Source organism: Sapajus apella, unplaced genomic scaffold (genome assembly GCF_009761245.1).
Source record: "Sapajus apella isolate SASKATOON/1434 unplaced genomic scaffold, GSC_monkey_1.0 scaffold118, whole genome shotgun sequence".
Lineage (NCBI taxonomy): Eukaryota > Metazoa > Chordata > Mammalia > Primates > Cebidae > Sapajus > Sapajus apella.
In genome coordinates this window covers 3,986,140-4,000,484 of record NW_022437058.1, presented here as the reverse complement: position 1 = coordinate 4,000,484, position 14,345 = coordinate 3,986,140, and the positions used below count along the sequence as shown (strand labels likewise).

At 40.0% G+C, this 14,345-nt stretch overlaps 1 protein-coding gene across 6 annotated transcripts in view; it reads left to right on the top strand.

Moving 5' to 3' along the window:
* The window catches only part of CENPP (centromere protein P), a 279,890-nt gene that overhangs the window by 219,768 nt on the left and 45,777 nt on the right, over window positions 1-14,345 (top strand). The window lies entirely within an intron of this gene.

Sequence of the window (14,345 nt, the reverse complement as noted above, 5' to 3'; positions counted from 1 at the left end):
TCTCAAAAAAGAAAAAAAAAAAAAAAAAAAAAGAAATGAGTTCACATATAAAAACATCTTAAAATCATTAATGAAGTGAGAAGGTACTGAGGAATCACTAGGCCTAGATCCGGAGATAACTGTGAGCGGCCTTTTGCCCTGCAAGTGTTTGCTAAAAATATTAGAGAGCAAAAATATCAATAAATAAAAAACATATATGAAAGAGAAAAGACCGAGAAAGCTGAAAGTTGGGGAAATTTTTCTTTCTTTCTTTCTTTTTTTAAGTGATGGAGTTTTGCTCTTCTTGCCCAGGCTGGAGTGCAATGGCACGATCTTGGTTCGCCACAACCTCCACCTCCTGGGTTCAAGCAACTCTCCTGCCTCAGCCTCCCTAGCAGCTGGGATTACAGGCATGCCACCATGCCCAGCTAATTTTGTATTTTTAGTAGAGAGTTTCTCCATGTTGGTCAGGCTGGTCTCAAACTCCCAACCTCAGTTGATCCGCTTGCCCCTGCCTCCCAAAATGGTGAGATTACAGGCATGAGCCATTGCACCCAGCCAGATTTTTCTTTTTAAAAAATTTATTGTCTAGGAGGAGTGGCACATGCCTATAATCTCAGCACTTTGGGAGGCCAAGGTGCACTCCTGAGGTCAGGAATTCAAGACCAACCTGGCCAACATGGTGAAACCCCCATGTCTACTAAAAATACAAAAATTAGCCAGGCGTGGTGGCAGGTGCCTGTAGTCCCAGCTACTCAGGAGGCTGAGGCAGGAAACTGTCTTGAACCCAGGAGATGGAGGTTGCAGTGAGCCAAGACTGTGCCACTGCACTCTAGCCTGGGTGACAGAACAAGACTCCATCTTAAGAAAAAAATTATCATCTTAAATACTTATCATTTATTCCTCCTGTCTAAAACATTGTACCTTTTGATTCATATCTCCCCATTCCCCCAGTCACTAGCCTCCGGTAACCACTATTCTACTCTGTCTCTATGAGTTAGATTATTATTATTATTTTTTTTTAGACAGAGTCTCACTCTGTCACCCAGGCCGCAGTACAAAGGAACCATCTTGGCTCAGTGCAACCTCTGCCTCCCAGGTTCAAGGAATTCTCCTGCCTCAACCTCCTGAGTAGCTGGGATTACAGATGCTGGCCACCATGCCTGGCTAATTTGAGCCAGATATTTTTAAGATTCCATATGTAAGTGAGATCATGCAGTATTTGTCTTTCTGTGCCTGGTTTATTTCACTTAACATAATATCCTTCAGTTTCATCCATGTTGTCAGAAATAACAGAATTTGCTTCCTTTTATATATACATTTTCTTTATTCATTTGCTGATGGACACTTAGGTTGATTCCATATCCTGGCTCTTGTGAATAATGCTGCAGTAAACATGAGAGTTCAGTTGTCTCTTCAACATAATGATTTTATTTCCTTTATTTTTTTGAAACAGAGTCTTGCTCCGTTGTTCAGGCTAGAGTGCAGTGGCACAATCTTGGCTCACGGCAACCTCTGCCTCCTGGGTTCAAGCGATTCTCCTGCCTCAGCCTCCCAAGTAGCTGGGATTACAGGCACCCACTGTGCCCAGCTAATTTTTGTATTTTTAGTAGAGACTGGGTTTCACCATCTTGGCCAGACTGGTCTCAAACTCCTGACCTCGTAATCCACCCACCTTGCCTCCCAAAGTGCTGGGATTACAGGCGTGAGCCATCACACCTAGCCTGTGATTTTATTTCCTTTGTGATTAGTGGAATTACTAGATTATCTGGTAGTTCTATTTTTTTAATTTTTGAGAAACCTCCATAAAGTTTTCTATAATATCTGTACTATTTACATTCTCACCAACAGTGTACAGAGGTTCTCTTCTCCACATCCTCACTAACACCCATTATTTTTTATCTTTTTGATAATACTCATTTAAACAGTTATAAGGTGATATCTTACTGTGGTTTTCATTTTCATTTTCCTGAAGATTAGTTACATCGAGCATTTTTTCATATACATCTCCCTTTCAGAAAGGAAGATGTATTCTTAGGTCTTTTGCCAATTTTTTGATTGGGTTATTTGTTTCATTGCTATTGATTTGAGTTCCTTATATATTTTGGATATTATCTCCTTATCAGATATATAGTTTGCAAATATTTTCTCCCATTTCATAGGTTGTCCCTTAACTCTGTTGATTGTTTCCTTTGTTGTGTAGTTGTTTCTTAATTTGATGTAATCCCATTTGTCTATTTTTAAATGCTTTTGTTAGCTGTGCTTTTTGGATTATATTCAAAAATTATTGCCTGATCCAATACCATGGAGCATTTTACCTGTATTTTTTTCTAGTAGTTTCATTATTTATAGATCTTATATTTAATTCATTAATCTATTTTGAGTTTATTTTTGTTTATGGTATGAGATAAGGATCTAACTTCATTCTTTTACATTTGCATATCTAGTTTCCTCAGCACCATTTATTAAAGAAACTGTCCTTTCCCCATTGTGTCTCTTAGCACCTTTGTCAAAAACCAATTTGCTGTAAATGCATGGATTTATTTCTTGGCTGTCTATTCTGTTCCATTGGTGTCTGTTTTTATGCTAGTACTATGCTGTTTTGGTTACTATAGTTTTGTAGTATCTTTTGATGTCAGGTGGTATAATGCCTCCAATTTTGTTTTGTTTGATCAAGACGGCATTGGTGCTGGCACAGTGGCACACACCTCCAGGCACTTTGGGAGGCACTTTGGGAGGCCAAGGCAGGTGGATCACTTGAGGTCAGGAGTTTAAAGCCAGCCAGGCCAACATGGTGAAACCCCGTCTTTATAAAAAAAAAAAAATACAAAAATTAACTGGGTGTGGTGGCACACACCTTTAGTCTCAGCCTTGGGAGGTGAGGTGGGAGGATCACTTGAACCTGGGAGGTGGAGGTTGCAGTGAGCCGAGATCTCACCACTGCACCCCATCCTGGGTGACAAGTGAAACCCTGTCTCAAAACAAACAAACAAACAAAAATACACAGAGTAAGCAAACAGAGCAACAATAAAAAAGCAAAAATAATATAACTCAATCAAGACAGTTGAAGGTGAGCAAAAAAAGAAAAAAAAAAGGGAGATTGCATTGGCTATTCAGGGTCTTTTGTGACTCCTTATGAATTTTATGATTGTTTTTCTGTTTCTGTCAAGAATGTCATTGAAATTTTGATAGGAATTACAAAAAATCTGTAGAACGCTTTGGGTAGAATAGTCATTCTAACAATATTAATGCTTCTAATACATGAACAAGGTATATATTTTTATTTACTTATGTCTTCAGTTTCTTTCATCAGTGATTTATATAACTTTCAGTGTAGAGATCTTTCGCCTCCTTGGTAATGTTTATTCCTAAGTATTTTATTATTATATACCTGTTATAAATTTTCTTGATTTTTAGTTAGCATATAGAAATGCTACTGATTTTTATATGTTGATTTTGTATCTTGCAAACTTGAATTTGTTTACCAGTTCTAACAGTTTTTTGGTGGGGTCTTTAGAATTTTCCCTATAGAAGATGATGTCATCTGCAAACAGAAAAAATTTAACTTTATTCCTTCCATTTTGGGTATTTTTTCTTTCTTTCTCCTACCTAATTGCCCTGGCTAGAACTTCTACTTTTATGCTGAACGGAAGTTGCGCGAGTCAGCATTGTTGTCTTATTCCTGATCTTAGATGAAAAGCTGAAAGCTTTTCCTCATTAAGGATGACGTTAACTGTGAGCTTGTCATAAATGACCTTTATTAGGCTGGGTACAGTGGCTGACACCTGTAATCCCTGAACTTTGAGAGGCTGAGGCAGGTGGATCACTTGAGGTCAAGAGTTCGAGGCCACTGTGGCTAACATGACAGAACCCCATCTCTACTAAAAATATAAAAATTAGCTGGGCGTGGTGGCATATGCCTGTAATCCCAGCTATTTGGGAGGCTGAGGCACAAGAGTCACTTGAACCTTGGAGACAGAGGTTGCAGTGAGCTGAGATCGAACCAAGATCATCGCCTGGGGAACCGAGTGAGACTTCGTCTCAAAAAAATAAATAAATGGCCTTTATTATGTAGAGGTACATTCTTTCTATAGCTAATTTGTTGAGTTTTTTTTTTTTTTAATCATGAAAGGGTGTTGAATTTTGTCAAATACATTTTCTGCATTCCAAAGTTGTTTTTTAAAATACAAAACTAAAAACGCTGTAGCAAGATTGATGCAAGAAAAAAGGGAGGAAGCATGGCTCACCAATGTGAGGACTAGAAAAATTGCTATCACTACAAATTCGTAAACCATTTAAAAGAAAGTAAAAATATATTATGAACAATTTTATGCCAGTAAATTGATATATTTAGATTACATGAATAATTTCTAGAAAAAAAACACAACAAAATTGTCACAAGAAGAATCAGAAAATCTAAATTGTCTATAACTATTGAGGACATTGAATCCATAATTTCAAACGTTCCCACAAAAAGTACCACAGGTCTCTGTATTCTTCACAAGTGAATTCTACCAGTTTTTTAGGACAGCATAGCTAACTGCAAACTGATGGGGACATTATAAGAAAAGAGAATTTTCCAGGTCAATCTCTCTAATGAACATAGATTTTAAAATATGTAGATATTAGCAGACCAAATCCAGCAATTTATAAATAATATATCATGACTAAACTGAGTTTATTCAAGAACTAGCGGCTTAATTTAAGGGTAAAAGTCAAAATACTTTGTGATCATCTTAACAGTTGCCAAAAAAAAAAAAAAGTTTGATAAAATTCAACATCCATTAGTGTTTTAAAAAGAATAAAGAAAGAAAGCAACTGTTTACCATACTAGGAATAGAAGGGCATGTCTTTAGTGTGACAGATTATCTAAAAAAAAGCAACATATTTCAACTACTAGCTGTATCTCCAAGGGAAGAGAAAACATGTATATGTGCACATGAAAACTTGAGCACAATTGTTCATAGCTACACTCTTCACAACAGCTAAAATTTAGAAACAACCTACATGTTTATCAACTGATGAATGAATAAACAAAATGCTGCATATTCATACAAGGGAATATTATTTAGTAATAAAAAGTAATGTCATACTGACACATGCTGAATGTGTCACATGGATGAACCTCAAAAACATATGCAGTGAAAGAAGTCAGTCTCAAAAGACCACATATTGAATGATTTCATTCACATGAAATCTCCAAAACAGACAAATCCATAGAGAGAGAACGTAAATTAGTGGTTGCCTGAAGTGAAGTGGGTAAGAGGATAGGGAATGACTGTTAACTGGTACAGGGTTTCTTTATGGATTGACTACAATGTTCTAAAAATAGCTAGTGGTGATGGCCCTAACTAAAAACCACTGAATTGCATAAAGTGTGCATTTTATGGTGCGTAAATTATATCTCGAGAAAGCTGTTATTTTTTAAATGGTGAAATATTGATAGTTTTCCCTTTCTGGGAACAAAACAGTGATGCCCCCTGAAGGCCCTGGCTGGTGTGGGAAAGCAAGAAAAAGAGGAGAAACAATTTTTCCTACATTTCCTGATAGGAAAAAAGAAGTAAAGAAAGGGAAAACTGTAACTATTCCCAGATGATGTGGACGTGTATGTAAAAAGTCTGAAAGGATTTTCAGATATATTATTAAAATTATCTTTAGAGTTTTCCAGACACACAATTAAAATATAAAAATAGTGTTTTGGCGTCCCAGAGGCCCAGAATGCTGCTGCATGTGTGTCACTAGGAGGGTTCACGGTTCTCCTTTGCTCCTATGTAATCCACCATGCCTATGGTTCTGCTTTGTGGGGTCTTTCACTGCTTTGGTATCATGAAAGCTCTCTTGCTGGTACTCTCTCTGCTCAGTGGAGCTCTGCTTCAAAGAAGATCAGACAGTAAATTAATGTGAAAATTGATGCCTGTCAAATTCATTAGGATTAAGACAAAAACTATTATTTCAGCTCAGCAAAGGGAACCAAAGGATATCTGAAGTGTGAGCGTCCTAGTCAGGGGTCTGTCCACCCCATACTTGCCAGGATAAAACACTTTATTACTGCATGTGATCATTGATGTTGGGCAAAACTTTTCCACAATACAAATGTAGTGCAGCAGCTATCAGATTGGAAATATATGTTAATAAAAACAAGTTATACTGCCTAAAAAATTAAAAATAATTGTGTCTTTATACAGTAAGATAATGAAGTTAAGGAAAAGATGTGTAAATATCAAGTGTATTTAAAATGTTTCAAGTAGTGAAGAATAAAAGTAACAGAAAATAAGCAAGATATCCTCAGAGAAAATCATAAAGTTTTCAGAGAAATTAAAGCTTAAATATGGGAATTGGAAGATACCATACTCAGGGAGTAGAACATTCAGTGTTGCAGAGATAACATTTGTCCTTACACCGATCTTAGAGTTGATGCAATTCAAATAAAAATCCTAGCAGTTCACTTCTCTCCCTCTCTCTCTCTCTCTCTCTCTCTCTCTCTCTCTCTCTGTGTGTGTGTGTGTGTGTGTGTGTGTTATGTAGAACTTGACAAATTCTAAATTCTATACGGAAATGTAAAGGCCAAAGAAAAGCCATGGCATTCCTGAAGAAGAACAAGGTTATAGGACTTTCTGTCCCAAATATCAACATTGATTATAACAAGCTACAGTAATTAAGGCTATCTGGTAGTGATAGAAGGATAAACAAAAGACCGTGGCACAGAAAAAGCAAAAGACTCATTCACATGTAGCTATTTGATTTGTGAGAGAATGACACTGCCAAGTAGTTGGGGTAGGGGGGTGCCCTGTCTCACGTGGATGGTTTTAAGGAACTGTGGAGGGAGACCAAACAGACTGCTCATAGGAAAACAGGTTATGGACTTGTTCTGTTGAGCTCCAGAGACCAGAACTAGAATCAATGGACAGAAACTATAAGCAGGCTGATTTGGGCTTAATTCGGAAAAGAACAAACTTTCTTGTAATCAAAAGTGTCTAGCTGAGCTACTTGATTAGGTGCTAGGGCCACAGGAGGAGAATGATTTGAGTAAAACTCAATGAGGCTGGGTGTGGTGGCTCATGCCTGTAATCCCAGCAGTTTGGGAGGCCGAGGCAGGTGGATCACCTGAGATTAGGAATTTGAGACCAGCCTGGCCAATGTGGTGAAGCCCTGTCTCTACTAAAAATACAAAAAGTAGTTGGGTGTGGTGGTGTGTGCCTATAATCCCAGCTATTTGGGGGGCTGAGGCAGGAGAATCTCTTGAACCCAGGAGGTGGAGGTTGCACTGAGCCGACATCACGCCACTGCACTCCAGCCTGGACGACAGAGCTGACTCTGTCTCAAAACAAAAAAAACTAGGTGACATCCTATTGAGAATTTTGCCAAAAGAATTTCCCAGACACTGGACTAGATGATGTCATTTTATTGATGGGGTCTGTGCTTCCTTGATTCTGCCTCCCTAAAATAGTTTTGTTAGGCAGTGGAGAACGTAGATGTACATTCTGTTTCTGAGTACTTCTCTTACTCCCTGAGCAAAGTTTGTTGAGGAGCCAGGCTTAGTAATGCCAATGTGGACAAAGGACAGTACAGTTAGAGGCTGGGTTCTGGGTCTGTTTCCTCCGTCCACAGTTCCTCCAGGCCACTAGGGTCTGGAGCCTTCCCTTGAAGTCTCAGGGGACTAAAACACTGAATCTCTGTACTCAACATGATATCAGAGACATGAGACATTGGTGGATTTCCCTGCGTATACTCTAGACGTGGAAACAAACTCATTTGAACAAATGGTATCATTGGGCTTGGTGCAGTGGTTCACGCCTATATTTGCAGCACTTTGGGAGGCCGAGGCCAGCAGATCATGAGGTCAGGAAATCGAGACCATGCTGGCTAACATGGTGAAACCTCATCTCTACTCAAAATATAAAAAAATTAGCTGGGCATGGTGGCAGGTGCCTGTAGTCCCAGCTACTCAGGAGGCTGAGGCAGGAGATTCGCTTGAGCCCGAGAAACGGTGGTTGCAGCGAGCTGAGATAGCACCACTGCACTCCAGCCAGCCTTGGTGATAGAACAAGACTCCATCCCTGCCCCCCCAAAAAAATGGTATCATTGGAGGATCCTGGGTGCTGAAGTCTTGGTAAGAGGGAATAATGAAATCATTCCATTTCTTTTGTTTTTGAGAATTGAATGAACTATAAGATATGACATGTGATATAACAAGTTATCTTGAGACCTGTTATTTTTTATTTAGACTTTGATTTCCTGTAGTAATATTCAGTCCAGGAGGCTGGAAGTATTTCTAGTTAGTTATGCATGTGAAGGGATGTAAGGATTGAGGCAAGAGTACAGATGAAGATTCACATATGATATTCTAAATGTGTAAAAGTTACACCACAAGCCAGCAAGCAGTTAAATTAATTATGTTTATTCTTATCTTGAAAAGTATTTTTCATAACAACCTGGAAAGCCAGGTTCCAATTTAGAATCCTGAACTCCTCAGAATCCACTTACACCAGAACATGGTGGTTTAGGAAGGAGCCAGTACACAGTCTGCCATGTTTTTCTACTCTATGCCATGACCTACCTGTTCCTCCAGGCTAATTCCCCAGCTCCATAGGAGCAGCTACCCTCTGGCCCTGGGGTTGCTTGCACTAGCAGCGTGGTCTGTCTTCAGGGTGATAGAGCCAGGGAAGAGGAATGCATCAGCCTTGGAAACAAAGTTATTTGGGCAGGGAATTCCGGGCCACCAGATAATCAGAGCATTTCCTGGGGAGATGGCTGTGAGAGAGCACTTTTCCCCATTCAGTATGTGTTCTCTGTGGATTTGTCATAGATGGCTTTTCTTACATTAAGATATGTCCCTTGTATGCCAATTTTGCTGAGAGTTTTAATCATAAAGGGATGCTGGATTTTGTCAAATGCTTTTTCCTCATTTATTGAGATTATCATGTGATTTTTGTTTTTAATTCCTTTTTTTTTTTTTTTACCAAAACAGAGTTTTGCTCATTACCCAGGCTGGAGTGCAATGGTGCAGTCTCGACTCACTGCAACCTCCATCTCCCAGGTTCAAGTAATTCTCCTGCCTCAGCCTCCCAAGTAGTTGGGATTACAGGTGTGTGCCACCACTCTGGGCTAATTTTTTGTATTTAGTAGAGATGGGGTTTCACCATGTTGGCCAGGCTGTACTCAAACTCCTGACCCCAGGTGATCCACCCACCTCAGCCTCCCAAAGTGCTGGGATTACAAGCATGAACCATGGTACCTGGCTTTGTTTTTAATTCTGTTTATGTGGTGTATCACATTTATTGACTTGCATAGTTAAACCATCCCTGCAGCCCTGGTATGAAACCCTCTTGATAATAATGGATTATCTTTTTGATGCGTTGTTGGATTCAGTTAGCTAGTATTTTGTGGGTTTTGTTTTGTTTTTTTCTGAGACGGAGTCTTGCTCTGTCACCCAGGCTGGGGTGCAGTCGGCTCACTACAACCTCCACCTCCCAGCTTCAAGCAATTCTACTGCCTCAGCCTTCTGAGTAGCTGGGATTACAGGTGCCCACCACTGTGTCTGGCTAATTTTAATAGAGATGGGGTTTCACCATGTTGGCAAGGCTGGTCTCAAGCTCCTGACCTCATGATCCACCAGACTTAGCTTCCCAAAGTGCTGAGATTACAGGCATGAGCCACTGTGCCTGGCCTTCGGTTAACTAGTATTTTGTTAAGGATTTTAGCATCTATGTCCATCAATGATATTGGTCTGTAGTTTTTTTGTGCGTGTTTTTTGTTTGTTTTTGGGTTGTGTCCTTTACTGGTTTTGATATTAAGGTGATGCTGGCTTCATAGAATGAGTTAGGGAAGGTTCCTTCTTTCTCTGTCTTGTGGAATGGTGTCAAAAGGATTGGTAAAAATTCTTTTTTTGAATGTCTGGTAGAATTCTGCTGTGAATCTCTCTGGTCTTGGACTTTTTTGTTATTGTTGGTAATTTTTAAATTACCATTTCAGTCTTGCTGCTTGTTATTGGTCTGTTCAGGGTATCTAATTCTTCCTGATTTAAGCTATGAAGGTTGCACTTTCCCAGAAATTTATTCATCTCTTCTAGGTTTTCTAGTGTATGTGCGTTAAGGTGTTTATAGTAGCCTTGAGTGATCTTTTCTATTTTATTGATATCAGTTGTAATATCTCCTGTTTTGTTTCTTAATGAAGTTATTTGGATTTTACCTCTTCTTTTCTTGGTTAATCTTGCTAATGACCTATCGATTTTATTTATCTTTTCAAAGAACCAACTTTTTGTTTCATTTATCTTTTGTATTTTTTTGTTTGTTTGTTTAATCTGATCTTGGTTATTTTCTTTCTTCTGCTGGGTTTGAGTTTGGTTTGTTCTTGTTTCTCTAGTTCCTTGAGGTATGACCTTAGATTGTTTTTGCTCTTTCAGACTTTTTGATGTAGGCGTTTAGGGCTATGAACTTTTCTTGTAGCATTGCCTTTGCCATATCCCAGAGGTTTTGATAGGTTGTGTCATTATTGTCATTCAGTTCGAAGAATTTTTAAATTTCCATCTTGATTTCATTTTTGACCCAGTGCTCATTCAAAAGCAGGTTATTTAATTTCCATGTGTTTGCATAGTTTTGAACTTTCCTTTTGGAGTTGATTTCCAGTTTTATTCCACTGTAGTCTGAGAGAGTGCTTCATATAATTTCAATTTTCTTAAATTTATTGGGGGTCATTTTATGGCCTATTACCTGGTCTATCTTGAAGAAAGTTCCATGAGCTCTTGAATAGAATGTGTATTCTGTGGTTGTTGGATGAAATGTTCTGTATATATCTGTTAAGTCCATTTGTTCCAAGGTATAGTTTAAATCTGTTGTTTCTTTGTTGACTTTCTGTCTTGATGGCCTGTCTAGTACTGGCAGGGGAGTACTGAAGGTTCCCACTATTACTGTGTTGCTGTCCATCTCATTTCTTAAGTCTGTTAGTAATTGTTTTACAAATTTAGGCATGGCAGTGTTAGGTGCATATATATTTAGAATTATGATATTTTCCTGTTGGACACGGCCTTTTACCATTATATAATGTTCCTCTTTGTCTCTTTTAACCACTGTTGATTTAAAGTTTGTTTTGTCTGATATAAGAATAGCTATCCCTGCTTGCGTTTAGTGTCCATTTGCATGAAATGCCTTTTTCTACCCCTTTAAGTTTATGTGAGTCCTTATGTGTTAAATGAGTCTCCTGAAGGCAGCAGATACTTGGTTGGTGAGTTCTTATCTATTATGCTGTTCTATATATTTTAAGTGGAGCATTAGGCCATTTACATTCAATTCAGTACTAACTTTGAGTGTAAATGGCCTAATGCTCAATTGCACCATTGCATTCATCATGCTCTTTGTTGCCTGTATACTTTGTGGTGTTTTTTTATTTTGTTATTTGCTTTTGCTTTTTGGCTTGTATTTTTGTTTTATAGGTCCTGTGTGATTTATCCTTTAAAGAGATTCTGTTTTGATGTGTTTCCAGGATTTGTTTCAAGATTTAGAGCTCCTTTTGGCGGTTCATATAGGAGCGGCTTCGTAATAACCAATTCTCTCAGCATTTGTTTGTTTGAAAACTGTATCTTTCCTTCATATATGATGTTGAGTTTTGCTGAATACAAAATTTTTGGCCAATAATTGTTTGTTTGAGGAGTAGGGCCCCAACCCCTTCTAGCTTTTAGGGTTTCTGCTGAGAAATCTGCTGTTAATCTGATAGGTTTTCCTTTATATGTTACTTGGTGCTTCTGTCTCATAGCTCTTAAGATTCTTTCCTTTTTCTTAACTTTGGATAACCTGATGACAATGTGTGTAGGTGAAGATCTTTTTGTGATGAATTTCCCAGGTGTTCTTTGTGCTTTTTGTATTTGGATATCTGGCTCTCTAGCTAGGCTGGGGATGTTTTCCTTGATTATTCCCCCAAATATGTTTTACAAGCTTTTAGAATTCTCTTCTTCCTCAGGAACACCGATTATTCTTAGTCCTTTAACATAATCCCAGACTTCTTGGCGGCTTTGTTCATATTTTTTTTACCCTTTTTTCTTTGTCTTTGTTGGACTGGGTTAATTCAAAGACGTTGTCTTCGAGCTCTGAATTTCTTTCTTCTACTTGTTCCTTTCTACTGTTGACTTTCCAGAGCATTTTGCATTTCTAAAAGTGTGTCTGAAGTTTCCTGAATTTTTGATTATTTTTTCTTCAAGCTAACTATTTCATTGAATATTTCTCCCTTTATTTCTTGTATCTTTTTTTTTTTTTCTTTGCTTTGGGCTTCGCCTTTCTCTGGTCCCTTCTGATTAGCTTAAAAACTAACCTCCTGAATTCTTTTTCAGGTAAACCAGGGATTCCTTCTTGGTTTGAATCCATTGCTGGCAAATTAGTGTGATTTTTTGGGGGGGGTGTCGAAGAGCCTTGTTTTGTCATATTACCAGTGTTGGTTTTCTGGCTCCTTCTCATTGGGGTAGCCTGTATCATAGGAAAGGTCTAGGGCTGAAGGCTGTTGTTCAGATTATTTTGTCCCATAGGGTGTTCCCTTGATGTAGTACTCTCCCTTTTTTCCTATAGATGTGGCTTCCTGTGAGCCAAACTACAGTGATTATTGTCTTCTGGGTCTAGCCACCCAGCGAGTCTACCTGGCTCTGGGCTGGTACTGGGAATTGTCTGCACAGAGTCTTGTGATGTGAACCATCTATGGGTCTCTCAGCCATGGATACCAGTGCCTGTTTTGGGTGGAGGTGGTGGAGGGTGCAGTGGACTCCATGAGGGTCCTTAGCTTTGGTGGTTTAATGCTCTATTTTTGTGGGGGTTGGCCTCCTACCAGGAGGTGGTACTTCCCAGAAAGCATCAGCTGTAGTAGTGTAGAGAGGGACCTGCAGTGGGCGAGATCCTGGAACTCTCAAGATTATAGGACCTTTCTCTTCAGCTACCAGGGTAGATAGGAAAGGACCATCAGGTAGGGAGAGGACCAGGTGTGTCTGAGCTCAGACTCTTCTTGGATGAGTCTTGCTGCAGCTGCTGTGGGGGATGGAGTGAGATTCCCAGGTCACTGGAGTTGTGTACCTAGGAGGATTATGGCTGCCTGCACTGATTCATGCAGGTTCTCAGGGAAATGAGGGAAAGACGGCAGTCACAGGCCTCACCCAGATCCCACGCAAACTGAAGGTCCAGTCTCCCACTGTGCTTCCACTGCCCAACAGCCCCAAGTCTGTTTCTAGGCAGAGGGTGAGAGGGGCTTGAAAACTTGCCCGAGGCTGTCCACCTCCCAGCTGCCAAAGAAAAGGGCTTTAGTTCTTCCCCGGCCTGTGAAGTCTCCACACCAGATTCGTGCCTTCCTGCCAAGTTCTGGCCAGGAGGTTTCTTGCCCCATTCAAATTGTCACAAAGTTCAGGTAGAGAATTCCTTTTCCCTGTGGAGTTTTCCCCCTGCTCCTCTGTCCACCATCCCAACGGATCCCTGTGGTGTCAGGCAGGAATGGGCTGCTTGGGGACCCAGTGAGCTCCCAGGACCTTTCTGCTGCTTCCTCTACCCCTGTATTTCACTCAGCTCTCTATCTTGACTCAGCTCCAGGTAAAGTCGGAAACTTCTCCTGCAAACAGACCTTCAGCTTCTTCAGTGGGGGTATGTATTTGGGAGAGGAGGGTCTCCCTTTCCCGCTTCCGCAGTTGGGGCACTCACAGTAGTTGGGGTGTCTCCTGGGTCCTGCAGGAGCAGTCCACTTCCTTCAGAGGGTCTGTGGGTCCTCTTGGGATTTCTGGTTTGTTCTTGCAGTCAATCTGGAGCTAAAATTCACAATGCAAGCCTCTGCATGCTGCTCTGTCTGGAACTGCAATCTAGTCCTGCCTCCCATCTGCCATGATCCCCTCCATCTCCTCATATTTTTTAATTTTTTTTTTTTGTAGATATGGGCTCAAGCGATCCTCCTGCTCACCCTCCCAAAGTTTTGAGATTACAGATATGAGCCACCATGCCTGCTGCATCCTATGTTTTTAAATGTATTCTGCTGCTGAAGTAAGGGAAGCTCTACCATAAATGTAATGCAAATCAGGGAAACCAGTCTGGGCCTGGTGCAATGGCTTAAGCCTGTAATCCCAGCACTTTGGAAGGCCAAAACACGAGGATCACTTGAGCAACAAAGCAAGACCCCATCTCTACAAAACATTTAGAAGTTAGCTGGGCAAGGTGGCACATATGTCTGTAGTCCCTGCTACTTGGGAGGCTGAGGTGGAAGGATCACTTGAGCCCAGGCGTTTGAGGCTGCAGTGAGCTATGATTATGCCATTGCACTCCAGCCTGGGTGACACAGCAAGACCCTGTCTCTAAAAGAAATGAAACAAAAAGAAAGAGAACAACAACAACAAAAAAATCTGTCATAGTCTAGTT